The following is a 23080-nucleotide window of genomic DNA, read 5'->3' as shown; positions in this document are numbered from 1 at the left end:
CCTCTGGACAGTCTATCTTGACATATAAGGCAAGTTACGTATCTTGCATTTACTTTTTTCTGACCTTTGGGAATTTTAAAAAATTGCCAAATGAAGTTTTCTTTCCGGTGAGACGTCCTGGGCTGCTCAGGCAAAAACTGCCTCTCTTCGTGCTCGTCGTCCTGTTCCTCTTCTTACTCTTCTTGTTGAATTATAACTTGAGCAGGTGGTCCACTCTTCCTTGGATGTGGTGGAGGTGGTGGGGAAGCACCAGCTGAAGCTACTAAAGAAGCCATTGCTCAGTGATCACAAAGGGTCTTTCTCTCACAATGATGAAAGTCAGAGTGAGGAAAGAAGGAGGGATTTTCATCATTTGGGAAAAACAAGAGTTCTCAACCAATCAAAAGTGTTCATTTTAGATTATATGACCTAGTCTTACATCATTAGGAAACCAAAAGTGAAATGAACCAATGAAAAGTGTTATTACCAAGTCACATGACTTGCTGTGTTTACGTTAAGCGCTTTGCAGGGCCTCCCGGTTTGCTTCCAGAAACCTGCGCTTTGCGACTCGCTTCGCGTACCAGTTCGCTAACGTAGCACGTCATATGACGTATCACGCGACAACGTGAAACGTCATGCGGACGGGAGGCGTCACGATGTTGTTTTCTAACGCGGCACTTGCGGTAAAGAAACGTTTACCGGCTCGCGGTCTATTTCGCGGCATCAAGGTCAGCTAACGGGAAGCTTCCCGATTCGCGAAGCGGGAACGAAGAAAAAAAAATATTTAAAAAAAAAATTATTCATAAACATATAAAATATATTTTGGGATTTAAAGAAGAATACATTTTACAGCTACAGATATTAGCTGTTAAAAAACCAATGAAATTCACAGAAAAAACCATAGGTTATAGACCATATATAGTTAGGAATTAGCATTTACAAAACCTTGAAAATTCACTGAAAAAACCATAGGTTATAGACCATATATAGTTAGGAATTAGCATTTAGAAAACCTTATTTTACTCACACAAAACCATTGAAATTCCATATATAGTTAGTTGCACTAACTATATATCGCGCACCCGCAATCCACTGCTGATGATGTCACATATTACATCATTCATGACATGGTCAGTGACATCACTGATGACATCACTGATGACATCTCAAATGACATCACTGATGACATCATCTAGTGTCTGTGTGTTTTTGTAAAGTTTAAATACGTTTTACATATTGAAGAATGAGTGGATGTATGGAAGACTGAGTGTGTGTGTGGCTGGCTGGGAGGTGTGTGACTCTGTGCATATCAATGTGTACTTGTATCAGTGATTGTATAAGAGAGTAAGTATGTGTTAGTATATGTGTGAAAAGTATGGTGTTCTGTGTTTAACTATAGATGAGGAAATCGAAGTGTGATTGATTCTTCACAGGACTGACTAGGTGTATGAGTGCATATGATAGTGTTCTAATAATAACTGACTGTATGTATGAGTAATTGTATGGGTGAATGAGTGAATGTGTGTGTAGACGTACGAATCAGTGAGTGCGTATGTAGTAACTGGTATTGGTGTGTCATGATGTCATCAGTGATGTCATTTGAGATGTCATCAGTGATGTCATTTCAGATGTCATTAGTGATGTCATCAGTGATGTCACTGAAGTATGGTGTTCTGTGTTTAACTGTATAGATGAAGAAATGGAAGTGTGATTGATTCTTTACAGGACTGACTTGGTGTGTGAGTAACTCCATGGATGAGTGGCAGTGTGTGACTGTCTGCATAGGTGTATGAGTGCATATGATAGTGTTGTAATAATGAGTGACTGTATGTATGAGTGATTGTATGGGTGAATGAGTGAATGTGTGTGTAGACGTAGGAATCAGTGAGTGCGTATGTAGTAACTGGTATTGGTGTGTCATGATGTCATCAGTGATGTCATTTGAGATGTCATCAGTGATGTCATCAGTGATGTCATTTGAGATGTCATCAGTGATGTCATCAGTGATGTCACTGACCATGTCATGAATGATGTAATATGTGACATCATCAGCAGTGGATTGCGGGTGCGCGATATATAGTTAGTGCAACTAACTATATATGGAATTTCAATGGTTTTGTGTGAGTAAAATAAGGTTTTCTAAATGCTAATTCCTAACTATATATGGTCTATAACCTATGGTTTTTTCAGTGAATTTTCAAGGTTTTGTAAATGCTAATTCCTAACTATATATGGTCTATAACCTATGGTTTTTTCTGTGAATATATATATATATATATATATATATATATATATATATATATATATATATATATATATATATATATATATATATATATATATATATATATATATATATATATATTACCTACTGGGGGTCGCCAGTAGGTATATATAGTTAGGATTTTTTCTCTATGGGATTTTTGAAAATTCTATGTCTAATAACTTTCGCGTTTGTGGACGGAATTGGCTGAAATTTTCAGGAAAATGGCACATTTTGTTTCTGAGCAGCCCTTGAAAATTTGGGGGGGGGTTCGTCAAGGGGGGGCCGAGAAAAAAGGGGGATCCCAAAACGTGTTTTTAACATTGAGTTTTCCATAGGGCGGTTGGCCTCACTTTTAGCCCGAACGGCTGAATGGATTTGCACGAAACTTGGCAAAATTGTAGGGACTGGTAGCCCGATGTGCCTTTGCTAGGTCTCAATATATGTGCTTCAGTGGATTTTGAGAAATTAACGTTCAAAAAAAGATATATATCTGTAACAGTGGACCGGGCAGCGCTCCGGTTCGCGGACTTTTCGCGGTACGGAGCTTTGTGAAGCGAAGCTGATTGGTTCTCCGGCATCTGTGAACATTCCAAACAGTCCGTAGCGGCCGCCATCTTGTCTCTCGGTAGGATCGAGAGACAAGAGAAGGCCAAAGCGAAGGGGCAAATGACCATAAGGGGGCATAGTAGATCCTCGCTGACCCCCTAGGTTTGATGTGGAGGTTTTAAAAGGGCCCCGCGGGGCAAAAAAAAAGAAATAATAATAATAATCGAACGGCTGAATGAATTTGCACGAAACTTTGTAAAATATTAGGGACTGGTAGCCCGATGTGCCTTTGCTAGGTCTCAATATATGTGCTCCAGTGGATTATGAGAAATTAACGTTCAAAAAAAGATATATATCTGTAACAGCGCTCCGCTTCGCGTACTTTTCGCGTTACGGAGCTTTGCGAAGCTGATTGGTTCTCCGGCGTCTGTAAACATTGCAAACAGTCCGTAGCGGCCGCCATCTTGTCTCTCGGTAGGATCGAGAGACAAGAGGAGGCCAAAGCGAAGGGTCAAATGACCATAAGGGGGCATAGTAGATCCTCCTTGACCTCTTAGGTTTGATGTGGAGGTTTTAAAAGGGCCCCGCGGGGCAAAAAAAAAAATTATAATAATAATCGAACGGCTGAATGGATTTGCACGAAACTTGGCAAAATTGTAGGGACTGGTAGCTCGATGTGCCTTTGCTAGTTCTCAATATATGTGCTTCAGTGGATTTTGAGAAATTAACGTTCAAAAACAAGATATATATCTGTAACAGCGCTCCGCTTCGCGGAGATAAAATTATCTCTGTATTACCTAGCTGTTGCTAACACCAGTTAGCGACCGCTAGTGGGAGATAGCGACCATCTTGGGCCCCACTTTGCATGTGAGTGATATTTATCACTAATGACATGCAAAGTGGGCATGCCAAGATGTTAGCGACTGGAAACAGTCGCTAACATCGCTATCTCCTATTACCAACTTTTGGAAATATTCGCGATAAGCGCGAATATCTCCAAAAGCTACCACCTGCCCTGAGCAGTTCTTAGCCATGTTATCCAATGGGAGGTGGATAACATGGCTAAGAGCATTAGCTCGGTAATGCATGAATATCGCTGAGTTTTCAGCGATATTAATGCATTGCGGTCGTTTTTTATCGTATTTGCGATAAACCTTGATAATAGCAAGATTTATCTGCGATAATTTCTGACGATGCTTAGCGGTAAAAAATTCATTGCTAAGCATCGTTAGGGATAAATATCGCTTAACTTTGGTAATATGCCCCAATGGATTTGCACGAAACTTGGCAAAATTGTAGGGACTGGTAGCTCGATGTGCCTTTGCTAGTTCTCAATATATGTGCTTCAGTGGATTTTGAGAAATTAACGTTCAAAAACAAGATATATATCTGTAACAGCGCTCCGCTTCGCGGAGATAAAATTATCTCTGTATTACCTAGCTGTTGCTAACACCAGTTAGCGACCGCTAGTAGGAGATAGCGACCATCTTGGGCCCCACTTTGCATGTGAGTGATATTTATCACTAATGACATGCAAAGTGGGCATGCCAAGATGTTAGCGACTGGAAACAGTCGCTAACATCGCTATCTCCTATTACCAACTTTTGGAAATATTCGCGATAAGCGCGAATATCTCCAAAAGCTACCACCTGCCCTGAGCAGTTCTTAGCCATGTTATCCAATGGGAGGTGGATAACATGGCTAAGAGCATTAGCTCGGTAATGCATGAATATCGCTGAGTTTTCAGCGATATTAATGCATTGCGGTCGTTTTTTATCGTATTTGCGATAAACCTTGATAATAGCAAGGTTTATCTGCGATAATTTCTGACGATGCTTAGCGGTAAAAAATTCGTTGCTAAGCATCGTTAGGGATAAATATCGCTTAACTTTGGTAATATGCCCCAACGTCTGTTAACGTTCGATTCGAAGGAAATCAGGAAGTGTTGAAAAACATTGTCTGCGCCATCTTGCCTTTTTTCAAATGCCACACTTTTGTCGTGCACGGCAGTCATTTTAGATGCCTTGACCAGACCCACTCTCTGCACGCTGTCGATCCTTAGCATGGCTCCCCACCCTCGCAAGCATCTCCCCCAGGCAGTGGTCACCCCCGCTCTCTGTCTTATGCATGGGTAATAAACCACCCCCCATCTGCGCTGCACTTCCCTGAGAATCACACCCTGTGCCCGCCCGACACCTCCCTTTCGCCCTATTCACTACCGCACCCTCTGACACTCCTTTTCCTCTGTGTCCGATTGTCCAGGCCGGTCCTAGGGTATCAGCTAGCCCTGCAGATGTAGTTTATGGCCCCAGCTGTAAAGAATCAACCCTCTTCAAAGGAGTTATAGTAGATCAAGGCACACACTCGATGAGATCCGTCACAGCAGACGCGTTCCTATTATCTGAAAACCATCCTGTATTGTGATTGGGGAGGGGACCGAGCCTGAAGCGGAAGATTCCAGGGATGACTCTTTGTACATCAAAGTTTTTACAATTATGTGTCACATTAAAAATATATAGCACTCCAACAAAGTAGTAAGATTATAAAACTTTAATAACTTATAAATATATACAAGAAAACAAAAACAGTAATAACATATAAACATTTTTAGGGAAAAACAACGAAGTAGCGGTCGGCTGTGCGAATAGTCCCAACGCAGCACAACGTCCAGATTTCTGGCGTGGGGCGTCGCTGGGGGTGGGTCATCAGTAGCAAACTGTTGTGCGAATAGTTCCAAGGCAGCAGAACGATGGCACCAAGGTGATGTCCAGTAAGTTGCCGCACAGGTTTTGGTATCCTATAATGCTGCTCCGAATAACGGCGTGGGGCGCCCCGGGGGAGGCGGCATGAACGGGCCTCTCCAGGTGGAGTCTCGTCTGTTGTAGTGGGGCGCCCCTTTACCGTTTCAGTTGCCATTCCGTCCGCTTTTGGTCCACTGTGTCAAAAGCCGCAATTCAGCTGAGTTGCGCCCACTCTTGCGGTGCAGCGATAGGCGGCTGTCACAGGACTCTCAAAATGGCGGCAGGCTGTTTCCTTTTTGGGCCTGGTCCACTGAAATGGCCCTGGGACACCTTGGAAATCGGACGCTTGTCTGCTAGGTCTTGGACCCCATTCTCGAAAGCGTCCCCTCCGCCTTGAGGATTCATCAAAAGTTTTGGGGGCCCCCGACTCCTGCAGGCTTCTGGTGGGGAGCGGCTGCCATGATTGCTCGCGGAATGACCACGACGGAGCCACGAGATGGTGGTGCTCTCATGCTGACGCCAGCTTCAGTCTGAAACATCCAGAAACAAGGTGGGGCTTTCATCGTTTGGGAAAAAAAAAAGTTTTCATCCAATGAAAAGTGTTGTTTTTAGGTCATATGATCAAGCCTTCCATCATTAGGAAACCAAAAGTAAAATGAACCAATGAAAAGTTTTATAAACAAGTCACATGACCTGTTATGCGGCATAGGGTATAAAATGCGGAGAAAATACGTTGGCACGTGAGGCGGCGTCAGTAGCGGACCGATGTGCGAATAGGCCGAAGGCAACACAACGCGCCAAGATCCGGATGGCACCGAGGTGGTGTCCAGCAAGTTGCAGCACTGGTGTGGCCATCCTACAATGCTGAAAGTCGGCGTGGGGCGCCCCGTTGGCCTGTGAGTTCGCGTCAGTAGCGGACCGATGTGCGAATAGGCCGAAGGCAGCACAACGCGCCAAGATCCGGATGGCACCGAGGTGGTGTCTAGTAAGTTGCCGCACTGGTGTGGCCATCCTACATTGTTGAAAGTCGGCGTGGGGCGCCCCGTTGGCCTGTGAGATGGCGTCAGTAGCGGACCGATGTGCGAATGGGGCCAAAGGCAGCGCAACAATATTTTCTGAATAGAAGACACCACAAGGCGCTGAGATGCCAAGATCCGGATGGCACCGAGGTGGTGTCTAGCAAGTTGTGGCACTGGTGTGGCCATCCTACAATGGTAAAAGTCGGCGTGGGGCGCCCTGTTGGCCTGTGAGATGGTGTCAGTAGCGGACCGATGTGCGAATGGGGCCAAAGGCAGCGCAACAATATTTTCTGTATGGAAGATACCACTAGGCGTTGAGATGCCAAGATCCGGATGGCACCGAGGTGATGTCTAGCAAGTTGCTGTACTGGTGTGGTCATCCTACAATGCTGAAACTCGGCGTGGGGCGCCCCATTAGCCTGTGAGATGGCGTCAGTAGCGGACCGATGTGCGAATGGGGCAAAGGCAGCGCAAGAATATTTTCTGAAGAGAAGACACCACAAGGCGCTGAGATTCGGTTACCACCGAGGTGATGTCTAGCAAGTTGCCGCACTGGTGTGGCCATCCTACAATACTGCTCCGAATAACGGCGTGGGGTGCCCGAAGGGGGGGGGGGCGGCGTGAACGGGCCTTCCTAGGTGGAGGCTCGTCTGCTGTAGTGGGGCGCCCCTTTACCGTTTCAGTTGCCATTCAGCTGAGTTTCGGCTGCTCTTGATGCTACAGCGACAGGCGGCTGCAACAGGACTCTCAAAATGGCGGCCTGTTCTTTGGATTTGGGCCTGGTCCACTAAAATGGCCCTGGGACACCTTAGAACTCGGACGCTCGATTTTTTTTTCCTTTCCTGTACATGCAAAAAAAGGTAAATGCCCGGTACATTACACGCTTCATCTGCCACGATGAACTCTCCAGAGGAACCGAAAAAAAAATATAGCTATGGTAACTATACCATGCATCGTCATATGGAGAGGTGGCACCAATTAATTATAGTGCTGCATAAAAGAGAGATTTGGAGGAGAACCCCTGACCTGCCAGTACATTCATCAAAGAAGTGGCACTGACAGCATCATAGGCAAGGGAAACGGTCCCAAATATTTAGAAGAACTTTGGAAAGATTAAAATGACATGTTTAGATTGTGGCAAATTAATTTCATGTGGACAGATGAGTGTTACTCTAATAAATACAGCATATGAACATCATCATAGTCGATGATTGGTAGAGACATTTTGACTATATCCTGGACCTGCCCGTCCTCGCCCAAAATGGCGCCGGAATAAATGGGACTCGTAACTCCTTGTTGTGTACTGGTTGCAGAACCTTGAAATCACGAGATACGTATGCAGTTTTGAAGCACATGGCGGGCGGGGACGAGAATTGATTGAATATTTCGACATCCCTATTGATATTAAGTTCTGATGTGTTATTGATTACTGTACTATTGAAAGTTCGAATTAACGTCACCCATGGTACTTGCCCGCAAATGTATATCTAGATAATTTTATTGTAACTGGCCCTGTCGTATTTTAATTATAAAATGTACGTCCACCGATTCCGCAACTGTTAGACACCTTAGTTCTTGCAACCTAATGGCCCGCCCGTTACGTTCCTCTACAGTGTAAATGTCTACTCATCATATACGATTACAGTTTGCTCCGTGGCCGGCCCACGTGGTTATAGGCTCGTATTTGTATAATGAAATTTTCACAATAAAGGTTTTTAAAAGAAAACATGGTAGTAGTATATACATTGGTAACGTTTTTAATAATAGTCACTGTTTTAGAATCATTAAAAGGCAAGTAAAATAAAGCAGACCAATTACATGAAGGGTAAAAGGTATAATACGCAGGAACGCAGTAAAGATAAATGGTCAAGGGCTGTTGTGTTTTCTACTCCTGCAACATAAAGTGATCGATAAGAATCTCATATTCAGGCGTATCGGCGACTAAGACAGCAGGTCAACCCTCTTTTGCTCAACGGCTCCGTCATGGGACGAAGAAACGCTCTTTTTCTCGAAAAAAGAATATATTTTACTTGCAGGACAGTTGTAAATTTTCCGGGAAAGTACATTAGCCTGGAACATTATAACATATATTTAAGAAAAAATAATGTTCGGAAGTAATAAAAAGCGTAATTTTTAGGTCATATGACCAAGCCTTTCATCATTAGAATAAGAAAAGTAAAATGAACCAATGAAAAGTTTTATTAACAAGTCACATGACTTGTTATGCTTACGTTACGCGCTGCGCGTTGCGCCCCGGATGACTTCCGGATGCGCTAACGCGGCGCGTCATATGACGCATTACGCGACAACGCAGGTCCAGAATATAGTCAAAATGTCTCCACCAACCAGCGGTCGGAACACAACCCCTTTCAGCAGGCTAAATAGTTCTGTTAAATGACAACAGAAGGGAAAGGCAACAAGAACCATCAGTCAAAGAGGGGAGGGCTAGTTCTTCTCTACCGGGTTACATTGGGGCGCTACCGGAACTGATCGAATTGGTAGTCTACAGTGTTTCTGGATGTTTCAGACTGAAGCTGGGGTTAGCATGAGAGCACCACCATTTCGTAGCTCCGTCGTGGCCATTCTGCAACCAATCATGGCAGCCGCTCTTTATCGTTATTTTGGGCGGGGTGGGTGGCAGAGCCGAGCTGTTTTGCAGCCATCATTGTGTGGAGTTCAGTTCATCTCACTAGTTTCGTATTTGTCATGAGGGGTTGTTCCTAATGTTTCTATTTTAGCGAGGTCAAAAAGAGATCCCATTACTGGCCTACTGATTTTGCTCGATTCCTTTTCTTTTTTTTTACACGATTTTTCGTTATCTGCAAAGACTAAAGAGAGTATTGCGACTCTGTGTTTGTTTGTAAATAGAGAATGAACCAAAGAGAACCAATTCTAAAACAGTAAATGCTTGGATAACAATCAATCAAATGGAGAGAGAAGCAGGCACGACGTATTACAACGGGGGCAAAGGCCTGCGTTAACTACCTTTCACTATCTGCAAAGAGAGAGTACTCCTAATAGAAATGAGGGGGGGGGCACCATTCAAAGCAGATCAGTGTGCATAAACACGAAAATGTTTTCACTTACCACGTACTTGACATTCGACAGCTTATGATATTTGCTATTAAAAAACCATTGAAATTCACTGAAAAAACCATAGGTTATAGACCATATATAGTTAGGAATTAGCATTTACAAAACCTTATTTTACTCACACAAAACCATTGAAATTCCATATATAGTTAGTTGCACTAACTATATATCGCGCACCCGCAACCCACTGCTGATGATGTCACATATTACATCATTCATGACATGGTCAGTGACATCACTGATGACATCACTGATGACATCTCAAATGACATCACTGATGACATCTCATTTGACATCAATGACCATATCACTGATGATATCATTCATGTGACAATACAATGCATCTCCTCACATTTTAATATAACCTTTGTTACACCCAGTGTTAAATACAGAGTATAATTTTTGAAACCATTCACACACCAATACAAGTTACTACATACGCACTCACTGATTCCTACGTCTACACACACATTCACTTATTCACCCATACAATCATTCATACATACAATCACTCATCTTTACAACACTATCATATGCACTCATACACCTATACAGATACTCACACTCTGCCACTCATCCATGGAGTTACTCACACACCTAGTCAGTCCTGTAAAGAATCAATCACATTTCCATTTTTTAATCTATACAGTTAAACATAGAGCACCTTACATTTTCAAACATATACTAACACATACTTACTCTCTTATACAATCATTGATACAAGTACACATTGATCTGCACAGAGTCACACACCTCCCAGCCAGCCACACACAAACTCAGTCTCCCATACAAATACTTGAGCAATCAATCAATAACCCATATAGTTACTCATATAGCTACTGATCAACACATGCAGCAGTTTACAGAACAACAGACATAATGATGCACAAATTAAGACAGTTTAGTCACTAACCCATGCACTCAGTGAGACACATTTAATCACTCACTCATACAGTCAGTCACGCACCTACTAAATCCTTCATCCAGACACTTCTACATCTACTCATTCTTTAATATGTAAAACATATTTAAACTTTACAGAAACACACAGTCACTGGATGATGTCATCAGTGATGTCATCAGTGATGTCATTTGAGATGTCATCAGTGATGTCATCAGTGATGTCACTGACCATGTCATGAATGATGTAATATGTGACATCATCAGCAGTGGATTGCGGGTGCGCGATATATAGTTAGTGCAACTAACTATATATGGAATTTCAATGGTTTTGTGTGAGTAAAATAAGGTTTTTTAAATGCTAATTCCTAACTATATATGGTCTATAACCTATGGTTTTTTCAGTGAATATATTTATATATATATATATATATATATATATATATATATATATATATATATATATATATATATATATATTACCTACTGGCGGTCGCCAGTAGGTATATATAGTTAGGATTTTTTCCCTATGGGATTTTTGAAAATTCTATGTCTAATAACTTTGGCGTTTGTGGACGGAATTGGCTGAAATTTTCAGGAAAATGGCACATTTTGTTTCTGAGCAGCCCCTGAAAATTTTGGGGGGGTTCGTCAAGGGGGGGCCGAGAAAAAAAGGGGGTCCCAAAACGCGTTTTTCCCATGTTAATTTCCATAGGGCGGTTGGCCTCACTTTTAGCCCGAACGGCTGAATGGATTTGCACGAAACTTGGCAAAATTGTAGGGACTGGTAGCCCGATGTGCCTTTTGTAGGTCTCAATATATGTGCTCCAGTGGATTTTGAGAAATTAACGTTTAAAAAAAGATATATATCTGTAACAGCGGACCGGGCAGCGCCCCAGGACGCGTACTTTTCGCGCAACGGAGCTTTGTGAAGCGAAGCTGATTGGTTCTCCGGCGTCTGTCAACATTCCAAACAGTCCGTAGCGGCCGCCATCTTGTCTCTCGGTAGGATCGAGAGACAAGAGGAGGCCAAAGCGAAGGGGCAAATGACCATAAGGGGGCATAGTACATTGTCGCTCACCCCCTAGGTTTGATGTGGAGGTTTTAAAAGGGCCCCGCGGGGCAAAAAAAAATAAAAATAATAATAATCGAACAGCTGAATAGATTTGCACGAAACTTGGCAAAATTGTAGGGACTGGTAGCCCGATGTGCCTTTGCTAGATCTCAATATATGTGCTCCAGTGGATTTTGAGAAATTAACGTTCAAAAAAAGATATATATCTGTAACAGCGCACCGCTTCGCGTATTTTTCGCGTTACGGAGCTTTGCGAAGCGAAGCTGATTGGCTCTCCGGTGTCTGTAAACATTCCAAACAGTCCGTAGCGGCCGCCATCTTGTCTCTCGGTAGGATCGAACAGCTGAATGGATTTGCACGAAACTTGGCAAAATTGTAGGGACTGGTAGCCCGATGTGCCTTTGCTAGGTCTCAATATATGTGCTTCAGTGCATTTTGAGAAATTAACGTTCAGAAACAAGATATATATCTGTAACAGCGCTCCGCTTCGCGGAGATAAAATTATATGTGTATTACCTAGCTGTTGCTAACACCAGTTAGCGACGGCTAGTAGAAGATAGCGACCATCTTGGGCCCCACTTTGCATGTGAGTGATATTTATCACTAATGACATGCAAAGTGGGCATGCCAAGATGTTAGCGACTGGAAACAGTCTCTAACATCGCTATCTCCTATTATCAACTTTTGGAAATATTCGAGATAAGCGCGAATATCTCCAAAAGCTACCACCTGCCCTGAGCAGTTCTTAGCCATGTTATCCAATGGGAGGTGGATAACATGGCTAAGAGCATTAGCTCGGTAATGCATGAATATCGCTGAGTTTTCAGCGATATTAATGCATTGCGGTCGTTTTTTATCGTATTTCCGATAAACCTTGATAATAGCAAGGTTTATCTGCGATAATTTCTGACGGTAAAAAAATCGTTGCTAAGCATCGTTAGGGATAAATATCGCTTAACTTTGGTAATATGCCCCAACGTCTGTTAACGTTCGATTCGAAGGAAATCAGGAAGTGTTGAAAAACATTGTCTGCGCCATCTTGTCTTTTTTCAAATGCCACACTTTTGTCGTGCACGGCAGCCATTTTAGATGCCTTGACCAGACCCACTCTGTGCACGCTGTCGATCCTTAGCATGGCTCCCCACCCTCGCAAGCATCTCCCCCAGGCAGTGGTCACCCCCGCTCTCTGTCTTATGCATGGGTAATAAACCTCCCCCCATCTGCGCTGCTCTTCCCTGAGAATCACACCCTGTGCCCGCCCGACACCTCCCTTTCGCCCTATTCACTACCGCACCCTCTGACACTCCTTTTCCTCTGTGTCCGATTGTCCAGGCTGGTCCTAGGGTATCAGCTAGCCCTGCAGATGTAGTTTATGGCCACAGCTGTAAAGAATCACCCCTCTTCAAAGGAGTTATAGTAGATCAAGGCCCACACTCGATGAGATCCGTCACAGCAGAAGCGTTGCTATTATCTGAAAACCATCCTGTATTGTGATTGGGGAGGGGACCGAGCCTGAAGCGGAAGATTCCAGGGATGACTCTTTGTACATCAAAGTTTTTACAATTATGTGTCACATTAAAAATATATAGCACTCCGACAAAGTAGTAAGATTATAAAACTTTAATAATTTATAAATATATACAAGAAAACAAAAATAGTAATAACATATAAACATTTTTAGGGAAAAACAACGAAGTAGCGGTCGGCTGTGCGAATAGTCCCAACGCAGCACAACGTCCAGATTTCCGGCGTGGGGCGTCGCGGGGGGTGGGTCATCAGTAGCAAACTGTTGTGCGAATAGTTCCAAGGCAGCAGAACGCGCTGAAATCTAGATGACACGAAAGTGATGTCTAGTAAGTTGCCACCCAGCAAATAACGGCATTGGGCGTCGCGGGGGGTGGGTCATCAGTAGCAAACTGTTGCGCGAATAGTTCCAAGGCAGCAGAACGATGGCACCAAGGTGATGTCCAGTAAGTTGCCGCACTGGTTTTGGTATCCTACAATGCTGCTCCGAATAACGGCGTGGGGCGCCCCGGGGGAGGCGGCGTGAACGGGCCTCTCCAGGTGGAGTGTCATCTGTTGTAGTGGGGCGCCCCTTTACCGTTTCAGTTGCCATTCCGTCCGTTTTTGGTCCACTGTGTCAAAAGCCGCAATTCAGCTGAGTTGCGCCCACTCTTGCGGTGCAGCGATAGGCGGCTGTCACAGGACTCTCAAAATGGCGGCAGGCTGTTTCCTTTTTGGGCCTGGTCCACTGAAATGGCCCTGGGACACCTTGGAAATCGGACGCTTGTCTGCTAGGTCTTGGACCCCATTCTCGAAAGCGTCCCCTCCGCCTTGAGAATTCATCAAAAGTTTTGGGGGCTCCGACTCCTGCAGGCTTCTGGTGGGGAGCGGCTGCCATGATTGCTCGCGGAATGACCACGACTGAGCTACGAGATGGTGGTGCTCTCATGCTGACGCCAGCTTCAGTCTGAAACATCCAGAAACAAGGTGGGGCTTTCATCGTTTGGGAAAAAAAAAAACTTTTCATCCAATGAAAAGTGTTGTTTTTAGGTCACATGATCAATCCTTCCATCATTAGGAAACCAAAAGTAAAATGAACCAATGAAAAGTTTTATAAACAAGTCACATGACCTGTTATGCGGCATAGGGTGTAAAATGCGGAGAAAATACGTTGGCACGTGAGGCGGCGTCAGTAGCGGACCGATGTGCGAATAGGCCGAAGGCAACACAACGCGCCAAGATCCAGATGGCACCGAGGTGGTGTCCAGCAAGTTGCAGCACTGGTGTGGCCATCCTACAATGCTGAAAGTCGGCGTGGGGCGCCCCGTTGGCCTGTGAGTTTGCGTCAGTAGCGGACCGATGTGCGAATAGGCCGAAGGCAGCACAACGCGCCAAGATCCGGATGGCACCGAGGTGGTGTCTAGTAAGTTGCCGCACTGGTGTGGCCATCCAACAATGCTGAAAGTCGGCGTGGGGCGCCCCGTTGGCCTGTGAGTTTGCGTCAGTAGCGGACCGATGTGCGAATAGGCCGAAGGCAGCACAACGCGCCAAGATCCGGATGGCACCGAGGTGGTGTCTAGTAAGTTGCCGCACTGGTGTGGCCATCCTACAATGCTGAAAGTCGGCGTGGGGCGCCCCGTTGGACTGTGAGATGGCGTCAGTAGCGGACCGATGTGTGAATGGGGCCGAAGGCAGCGCAACAATATTTTCGGAATAGAAGACACCACTAGGCGCTGAGATGCCAAGATCCGGATGGCACCGAGGTGGTGTGTAGCAAGTTGCCGCACTGGTGTGGCCATCCTACAATGCTGAAAGTCGGCGTGGGGCGCCCCGTTGGCCTGTGAGTTTGCGTCAGTAGCGGACCGATGTGCGAATAGGCCGAAGGCAGCACAACGCGCCAAGATCCGGATGGCACCGAGGTGGTGTCTAGTAAGTTGTCGCACTTCTGTGGCCATCCTACAATGTTGAAAGTCGGCGTGGGGCGCCCCGTTGGCCTGTGAGATGGTGTCAGTAGCGGACCGATGTGCGAATGGGGCCAAAGGCAGCGCAACAATATTTTCTGATTTGAAGACACCACAAGGCGCTGAGATGCCAAGATCCGGATGGCACCGAGGTGGTGTCTAGCAAGTTGTGGCACTGGTGTGGCCATCGTACAATGGTAAAAGTCGGCGTGGGGCGCCCTGTTGGCCTGTGAGATGGTGTCAGTAGCGGACTGATGTGTGAATGGGGCCAAAGGCAGCGCAACAATATTTTCTACAATATTTTCGGAGTAGAAGACACCACAAGGCGCTGAGATGCCAAGATCCGGATGGCACCGAGGTGATGTCTAAGTTGCGGACCGATGTGCGAATGGGGCCAAAGGCAGCTCAACAATATTTTCTGAAGAGAATACACCACAAGGCGCTGAGATGCCAAGATCCGGATGGCACCGAGGTGATGTCTAAGTTGCGGACCGATGTGCGAATGGGGCCAAAGGTAGCGTAACAAGATTTTCTGTATGGAAGATACCACTAGGCGTTGAGATGCCAAGATTCGGATGGCACCGAGGTGATGTCTAGCAAGTTGTGCCACTGGTGTGGCCATCGTACAATGGTAAAAGTCGGCGTGGGGCGCCCTATTGGCCTGTGAGATGGTGTCAGTAGCGGACTGATGTGAGAATGGGGCCAAAGGCAGCGCAACAATATTTTCTGACTGACACCACAAGGCGCTGAGATGCCAAGATCCGGATGGCACCGAGGTGATGTCTAAGTTGCGGACTGATGTGCGAATGGGGCCAAAGGCAGCGTAACAATATTTTCTGTATGGAAGATACCACTAGGCGTTGAGATGCCAAGATTCGGATGGCACCGAGGTGATGTCTAGCAAGTTGGTGTGGTCATCCTACAATGCTGAAACTCGGCGTGGGTCACCCCATTAGCCTGTGAGATGGCGTCAGTAGCGGACCGATGTGCGAATAGGCCGAAGGCAGCACAACGCGCCAAGATCCGGATGTCACCGTGGTGGTTTCATAGTTGAGAGGCACTTCATCTGCAGTGGGGCGCCGAGATCCGGATGGCACCGAGGTGATGTCTAGCAAGTTGCTGTACTGGTGTGGTCATCCTACAATGCTGAAATGTAGTGGGGCGCCCATTTACCGTTTCAGTTGCCATTCAGCTGAGTTTCGGCTGCTCTTGATGCTACAGCGACAGGCGGCTGCAAGAGGACTCTCAAAATGGCGGCCTGTTCTTTGGATTTGGACCTGGTCCACTAAAATGGCCCTGGGACACCTTAGAACTCGGACGCTCGATTTTTTTTTCCTTTCCTGTACATGCAAAAAAAGGTAAATGCCCGGTACGTTACACGCTTCATCTGCCACGATGAACTCTCCAGAGGAACCGAAAAAAAATATAGTTGTGGTAACTATACCATGCATCGTCATATGGAGAGGTGGCACCAATTAATTATAGTGCTGCATAAAAGAGAGATTTGGAGGAGAACCCCTGACCTGCTAGTACATTCATCAAAGAAGTGGCACTGAGAGCTTCAGAGGCAAGGGAAACGGTCCCAAATATTTAGAAGAACTTTGGAAAGATTAAAATGACATGTTTAGATTGTGGTAAATTAATTTCATGTGGACAGATGAGTGTTACTCTAATAAATACAGCATATGAACATCATCATAGTCGATGGTTGGTAGAGACATTTTGACTATATCCTGGACCTGCCCGTCCTCGCCCAAAATGGCGCCGGAATAAATGGGACTCGTAACTCCTTGTTGTGTACTGGTTGCAGAACCTTGAAATCACGAGATACGTATGCAGTTTTGAAGCACATGGCGGGCGGGGACGAGAATTGATTGAATATTTCGACATCCCTATTGATATTAAGTTCTGATGTGTTATTGATTACTGTACTGTTGAAAATTCGAATTAACGTCACCCATGGTACTTGCCCGCAAATGTATATCTAGATAATTTTATTGTAACTGGCCCTGTCGTATTTTAATTATAAAATGTACGTCCACCGATTCCGTAACTGTTAGACACCTTAGTTCTTGCAACCTAATGGCCCGCCCGTTACGTTCCTCTACAGTGTAAATGTCTATTCATCATATACGATTACAGTTTGCTCCGTGGCAGGCCCACGTGGTTATAGGCTCGTATTTGTATAATGAAATTTTCACAATAAAGGTTTTTAAAAGAAAACATGGTAGTAGTATATACATTGGTAAAGTTTTTAATAATAGTCACTGTTTTAGAATCATTAAAAGGCAAGTGAAATAAAGCAGACCAATTACATGAAGGGTAAAAGGTATAATACGAAGGAACGCAGTAAAGATAAATGGTCAAGGGCTGTTGTGTTTTCTATTCCTGCAACATAAAGTGATCGATAAGAATCTCATATTCAGGCGTATCGGCGACTAAGACAGCAGGTCGACCCTCTTTTGCTCAACGGCTCCGTCATGGGACGAAGAAACGCTCTTTTTCTCGAAAAAAGAATATATTTTACTTGCAGGACAGTTGTAAAATTTCCGGGAAAGTACATTAGCCTGGAACATTATAACATATATTTAAGAAAAAATAATGTTCGGAAGTAATTAAAAGCGTAATTTTTAGGTGATATGACCAAGGCTTTCATCATTAGAATAAGAAAAGTAAAATGAACCAATGAAAAGTTTTATTAACAAGTCACATGACTTGTTATGCTTACGTTACGCGCTGCGCGCCCCGGATGACTTCCGGATGCGCTAACGCGGCGCGTCATATGACGCATTACGCGACAACGCAGGTCCAGAATATAGTCAAAATGTCTCCACCAACCAGCGGTCGAAACACAACCCCTTTCAGCAGGCTAAATAGTTCTGTTAAATGACAACAGAAGGGACAGGCAACAAGAACCATCAGTCAAAGAGGGGAGGGCTAGTTCTTCTCTACCGGGTTACATTGGGGCGCTACCGGAACTGATCGAATTGGTAGTCTACAGTGTTTCTGGATGTTTCAGACTGAAGCTGGGGTTAGCATGAGAGCACCACCATTTCGTAGCTCCGTTGTGGCCATTCCGCAACCAATCATGGCAGCCGCTCTTTATCGTTATTTTGGGCGGGGTGGGTGGCGGAGCCGAGCTGTTTTGCAGCCATCATTGTGTGGAGTTCAGTTCATCTCACTAGTTTTGTATTTGTCATGAGGGGTTGTTCCTAATGTTTCTATTTTAGCGAGGTCAAAAAGAGATCCCATTAGTGGCCTACTGATTTTGCTCGATTCCTTTTCTTTTTTTTTACACGATTTTTCGTTATCTGCAAAGACTAAACAGAGTATTGCGACTCTGTGTTTGTTTGTAAATAGAGAATGAACCAAAGAGAACTAATTCTAAAACAGTAAATACTTGGATAACAATCAATCAAATGGAGAGAGAAGCAGGCACGACGGATTACAACGGGGGCAAAGGCCTGCGTTAACTACCTTTCACTATCTGCAAAGAGAGAGTACTCCTAATAGAAATGAGGGGGGGGGGCACCATTCAAAGCAGATCAGTGTGCATAAACACGAAAATGTTTTCACTTACCACGTACTTGACATTCGACAGCTTATGATATTTGCTATTAAAAAACCATTGAAATTCACTGAAAAAACCATAGGTTATAGACCATATATAGTTAGGAATTAGCATTTACAAAACCTTGAAAATTCACTGAAAAAACCATAGGTTATAGACCATATATAGTTAGGAATTAGCATTTACAAAACCTTATTTTACTCACACAAAACCATTGAAATTCCATATATAGTTAGTTGCACTAACTATATATCGCGCACCCGCAATCCACTGCTGATCATGTCACATATTACATCATTCATGACATGGTCAGTGACATCACTGATGACATCACTGATGACATCTCAAATGACATCACTGATGACATCACTGATGACAACATCCAGTGACTGTATGTTTCTGTAAAGTTAAAATATGTCTAACATATTGAAGAATGAGTGGATGTATAAGTGTCTGGATGAAGGATTTAGTAGGTGCATGACTGACTGTATGAGTGAGTGATTAAATGTGTCTCACTGAGTGCATGGGTTAGTGACTAAACTGTCTCAATTTGTGCATCATTATGTCTGTTGTTCTGTAAACTGCTGCATGTGTTGATCATTAGCTATATGATTAACTATATGGGTTATTGATTGGTTGCCCAAGTATTTGTATGGGAGACTGAGAGTGCGTATGGGTGGCTGGGAGGTGTATGACTCTGTGCATAGATGTGTGAGCAGTTGATTCACTAGATGTATGGGTTCAAAAGTGCATGTGGAAACAGCTGTATGGGCGGTTGACTGTGTGCATGAGTGTATTGGTGAGTGAATGGATATCTCAGTGCTACATGTCAAAGTAAGTACATATGTAAAACACAGTACATGTGAGAGTTGACATATATAAATAACTGTGCATAAGAGCCAGTGAATGTGTGAGTAGCTGTATGGATCATTGTGAACTTGTATCAGGGATTGTATAAGAGAGTAAATATGTGTTAGTATATGTTTGAATAAGTAAGGTGTGTATAACTGTATAGTTGAGGAAATGGAGGTGTGATTGATTCTTTGCATGACTGACTAGGTGTGTGAGTAACTCCATGGATGAGTGACAGTCTGTGAGTGTCTGTTTACACTGAGTGTATCTAAGGTTATATTAGAGTCTGAAGAGGTTCATCGTATTATCACATGAATGATGTCATCAGTGATGTGATCAGTAATGTCAAATGAGATGTCATCAGTGATGTCATCAGTGCTGTCATTTGAGATGTCATCAGTGATGTCATCAGTGATGTCATTTGAGATGTCATCAGTGATGTCATCAGTGATGTCACTGACCATGTCATGAATGATGTAATATGTGACATGATCAGCAGTGGATTGCGGGTGCGCGATATATAGTTAGTGCAACTAACTATATATGCGAATTTCAATGGTTTTGTGTGAGTAAAATAAGGTTTTGTAAATGCTAATTCCTAACTGTATATGGTCTATAACCTATGGTTTTTTCAGTGAATATATATATATATATATATTCACTGAAAAAACCATAGGTTATAGACCATATATAGTTAGGAATTAGCATTTAAAAAACCTTATTTTACTCACACAAAACCATTGAAATTCCATATATAGTTAGTTGCACTAACTATATATCGCGCACCCGCAATCCACTGCTGATGATGTCACATATTACATCATTCATGACATGGTCTATATCTATATATATATATATATTCACTGAAAAAACCATAGGTTATAGACCATATATAGTTAGGAATTAGCATTTACAAAACCTTATTTTACTCACACAAAACCATTGAAATTCGCATATATAGTTAGTTGCACTAACTATATATCGCGCACCCGCAATCCACTGCTGATCATGTCACATATTACATCATTCATGACATGGTCAGTGACATCACTGATGACATCACTGATGACATCTCAAATGACATCACTGATGACATCACTGATGACATCTCAAATGACAGCACTGATGACATCACTGATGACATCTCATTTGACATTACTGATCACATCACTGATGACATCATTCATGTGATAATACGATGAACCTCTTCAGACTCTAATATAACCTTAGATACACTCAGTGTAAACAGACACTCACAGACTGTCACTCATCCATGGAGTTACTCACACACCTAGTCAGTCATGCAAAGAATCAATCACACCTCCATTTCCTCAACTATACAGTTATACACACCTTACTTATTCAAACATATACTAACACATATTTACTCTCTTATACAATCCCTGATACAAGTTCACAATGATCCATACAGCTACTCACACATTCACTGGCTCTTATGCACAGTTATTTATATATGTCAACTCTCACATGTACTGTGTTTTACATATGTACTTACTTTGACATGTAGCACTGAGATATCCATTCACTCACCAATACACTCATGCACACAGTCAACCGCCCATACAGCTGTTTCCACATGCACTTTTGAACCCATACATCTAGTGAATCAACTGCTCACACATCTATGCACAGAGTCATACACCTCCCAGCCACCCATACGCACTCTCAGTCTCCCATACAAATACTTGGGCAACCAATCAATAACCCATATAGTTAATCATATAGCTAATGATCAACACATGCAGCAGTTTACAGAACAACAGACATAATGATGCACAAATTGAGACAGTTTAGTCACTAACCCATGCACTCAGTGAGACACATTTAATCACTCACTCATACAGTCAGTCATGCACCTACTAAATCCTTCATCCAGACACTTATACATCCACTCATTCTTCAATATGTTAGACATATTTTAACTTTACAGAAACATACAGTCACTGGATGTTGTCATCAGTGATGTCATCAGTGATGTCATTTGAGATGTCATCAGTGATGTCATCAGTGATGTCACTGACCATGTCATGAATGATGTAATATGTGACATGATCAGCAGTGGATTGCGGGTGCGCGATATATAGTTAGTGCAACTAACTATATATGGAATTTCAATGGTTTTGTGTGAGTAAAATAAGGTTTTGTAAATGCTAATTCCTAACTATATATGGTCTATAACCTATGGTTTTTTCAGTGAATATATATATATATATATATTCACTGAAAAAACCATAGGTTATAGACCATATATAGTTAGGAATTAGCATTTAAAAAACCTTATTTTACTCACACAAAACCATTGAAATTCCATATATAGTTAGTTGCACTAACTATATATCGCGCACCCGCAATCCACTGCTGATGATGTCACATATTACATCATTCATGACATGGTCTATATCTATATATATATATATATTCACTGAAAAAACCATAGGTTATAGACCATATATAGTTAGGAATTAGCATTTACAAAACCTTATTTTACTCACACAAAACCATTGAAATTCGCATATATAGTTAGTTGCACTAACTATATATCGCGCACCCGCAATCCACTGCTGATCATGTCACATATTACATCATTCATGACATGGTCAGTGACATCACTGATGACATCACTGATGACATCTCAAATGACATCACTGATGACATCACTGATGACATCTCAAATGACAGCACTGATGACATCACTGATGACATCTCATTTGACATTACTGATCACATCACTGATGACATCATTCATGTGATAATACGATGAACCTCTTCAGACTCTAATATAACCTTAGATACACTCAGTGTAAACAGACACTCACAGACTGTCACTCATCCATGGAGTTACTCACACACCTAGTCAGTCATGCAAAGAATCAATCACACCTCCATTTCCTCAACTATACAGTTATACACACCTTACTTATTCAAACATATACTAACACATATTTACTCTCTTATACAATCCCTGATACAAGTTCACAATGATCCATACAGCTACTCACACATTCACTGGCTCTTATGCACAGTTATTTATATATGTCAACTCTCACATGTACTGTGTTTTACATATGTACTTACTTTGACATGTAGCACTGAGATATCCATTCACTCACCAATACACTCATGCACACAGTCAACCGCCCATACAGCTGTTTCCACATGCACTTTTGAACCCATACATCTAGTGAATCAACTGCTCACACATCTATGCACAGAGTCATACACCTCCCAGCCACCCATACGCACTCTCAGTCTCCCATACAAATACTTGGGCAACCAATCAATAACCCATATAGTTAATCATATAGCTAATGATCAACACATGCAGCAGTTTACAGAACAACAGACATAATGATGCACAAATTGAGACAGTTTAGTCACTAACCCATGCACTCAGTGAGACACATTTAATCACTCACTCATACAGTCAGTCATGCACCTACTAAATCCTTCATCCAGACACTTATACATCCACTCATTCTTCAATATGTTAGACATATTTTAACTTTACAGAAACATACAGTCACTGGATGTTGTCATCAGTGATGTCATCAGT

Source organism: Lissotriton helveticus, chromosome 8, assembly GCF_964261635.1.
Source record: "Lissotriton helveticus chromosome 8, aLisHel1.1, whole genome shotgun sequence".
Taxonomy (NCBI): Eukaryota; Metazoa; Chordata; class Amphibia; order Caudata; family Salamandridae; genus Lissotriton; species Lissotriton helveticus.
This window is presented reverse-complemented; position numbering follows the sequence as displayed.